This window comes from Mya arenaria, chromosome 7, assembly GCF_026914265.1.
Source record: "Mya arenaria isolate MELC-2E11 chromosome 7, ASM2691426v1".
Taxonomy (NCBI): domain Eukaryota; kingdom Metazoa; phylum Mollusca; class Bivalvia; order Myida; family Myidae; genus Mya; species Mya arenaria.
Window position 1 is genome coordinate 8,818,786 of NC_069128.1, and position 2,710 is coordinate 8,821,495.

A 2,710-nucleotide genomic window follows, 5' to 3' on the forward strand; every position below is an offset into this window, starting at 1 on the left:
TTCATTTATATTAATGAGAAAGAGTTAGATGTGGTTGTAACTATTACTATTATTAATATAGGATTTAAAAACTTATAACTGAATTGATGTGCTGTAATCTAATGTTTTGATATTTTGTCTAGACACTTAAGGAAATGTAACATTAAAAGTTCACCCGAGTTCCTTGATGCCACGCATAAGGCTCGCTGACGTTGCAATTGTGTAAAACAAAAGCCTCGTTCGATGTGTGCAAACCGGATGAACAATTTGGAGCGTTATCATTGGCTACGGGCTGACCATGTGACAAATCACTCACAACTGAGTATTTGTTGCAACTCTGGTATACTGTAACAATTACATAGAAAATAATAAATCATACTGAATCTTCAACCATGCTTAACTCTGTATAAATCGTTAAATAAGCTGTTGAGTATCTTATGCAGGTTAGTAACCTTTTTGAATTATTGCTATTAACCAGATTAATCAAGCTGTTGAGTATTGTATGCAGATTAGTAACCTTTTTGAATTATTGTTATTAACCAGATTAATCATTCTGGTGGTGTAAAGTTTCCATTTTGATGATTAAATCATTAATTAAACTGAAGATAGATTTTCAATAAGACGTTTTTTTAAATGTTTCACTTATATCGACATGAAATAAACCAAATCAAGTCATCGAGATAAAAAACGTTTCAAAATAGACTCCTTTTGGTACGGTACATAGAGTAATAGCTTGCTTACCAGGGTTGCTTTTCGTTGTTGTTTTTGGAAGAGTCGTAGTTTGTGGCGTCGGTGGGTTTGTTGTTGTCTTGACTGGCGTTGTCGTAACTGTAGGCGCTGACGTTGTGGTGATGGATGAATCTATGCAGGTAAAGATGAATGTGCAATATATTCGTTTGGACTTTAATTCAATCATTGATTTCTGAGTATATCTTTTTTGTTATCGTGATTTAATTTAATATGTTTATCCTTTGGAGTTTAATACCCAAAGTTCAAGAAAATGTTCGTACTGTACACAGGTAGTAATGACGACTGTTTATCAAATTTATAACTTTACGTCAAAGTACTTTAGAATTGAAAATAAAATACTCGAAAGACGCACGCAAAATGTATATAATCTATACCCATAATAAATATAAACGCAATACATATCGCAAGAATGGTAATCCGTATTTAAGTTAAATGCAATACGGCCGTATTCAACTTGGCTGACGTCACGTCATAACGGTATCATTGCGCGTTTTCTAAATAACGCAATATTATACGAAATCGCATCATAAAGATTGCATAAATCATGCAATAATGTTGTTTTCTGTGCTTGTATCCAATAATGTAAACAAAAAAGGGTTATTACTTCTGCGTTTTGACCCAGATGTTATATTTAACTCTTGTGGACTTTTTACATATTTTGAATTTCCCGCGGATAAAGCCTCGTGAAATCAATTTTAGTTCTGTCTTAAAATCAATCAAATAACTTACCTCTACAATCCGTCCCAGAGTATCCAGGTTTGCATCTACACTCAAAATATGGGTCTTTGTCCAACAAATGGCAAATACCTTGCCCATTGGTACACTGCTGGCCAAAACAGGAATCTATAACAAAAAGGTACTATTTCTGAATATTGTGTTCGGCGATGGCATTATGGTGTTAGAACATATTGTTTCACAGAAGGCTGAACAGTTTTCGAGTAGCATTGTATTGGACGTATTAGTGTAGCTTCATCGTGTTTATCTCAAAACATGCAATGTTGTGCAAATAAAGAGAATACTGCAACGCGCGATTCACTGATACGACTGTTGGCCTACATTGTGTACGTGTTCACCGTTGTTTAACGTTAAGTGAATTCATGTAGCGCAGAATGATAGGACGATAACAATAATGAATGTAGCGGAAAACGGTTAAACACAAACTCCCAAACAACAAGCCTTTTTCTTATAAAGTATTAAGTGTTTAATACATTATTCATTTACAATTGTATGTTGTTATTTACAAACAAAAATACTGCACTCGTTTTGTATCTTTACCTAAAGTAAGTGTGTTACCAGGTTACCAATATGTTTTACAAAAGCGTTATCAGAACAAATTAAAAAAAAATAGCTGCTTGATGAAGAATTAATCTATTAAAGATGCTCAGTCAAAATAAATATTCTGTTCTGTTTTGTTCTGTTCCATTTTACTCGCTTGTTAGAAGCAACACTTTTATCGCAACATTTGGACTCTTTTTGTGTGCTGGGGCTTTAAAAGATGAGACACATGATGGTATTGGTAAAACAATTACGGGTTGTAACACAAAATCTAACTACACGTATGGTACATACCCCGTTCACAACTAGGGCCATGAAAGCCACGTTGACATTCGCAATGGTATAAAGTTCCTACAATTAGGTGTTCTCTTTTGCAATGTGTTGCTCTATTATGACAATGATCTCGAATTTCGTCGTTTGAGCAATCGTGTGGTAAAATGTATTCCACTACACCATCAAGTAAAAACGCTGTAAAATTAAAAACTAAGTTAACAAATGCATTATACTGACAACACGAACAAAGGCATTAATTAAAATATTTTAGTTTGATTGTTACGAAATATTACACCTTAGTGAATTACTTTCGATTCCATTTCCGAGGTAAACCCCCCCCCCCCCCCCAATAATTGTCCGTTTCGAGAGGGGATGAGAACGTTTCCTTGCCGGTAACCAAACCAACATTCACGTAGTTTAAAGACGGACATCA

General features: G+C 34.4%; 1 long non-coding RNA gene across 1 annotated transcript; it reads right to left on the reverse strand.

The window, feature by feature from the left end:
- Positions 1 to 235: 235 nt before the first annotated feature.
- LOC128240460 (uncharacterized) lies at positions 236 to 1,534 on the reverse strand. Its single transcript, XR_008262173.1, has 3 exons — positions 1,459 to 1,534; positions 721 to 840; positions 236 to 324 (listed from the first exon to the last, which is right to left on the reverse strand). It is a non-coding gene; the product is annotated as an uncharacterized LOC128240460 (long non-coding RNA).
- Positions 1,535 to 2,710: the final 1,176 nt, after the last annotated feature.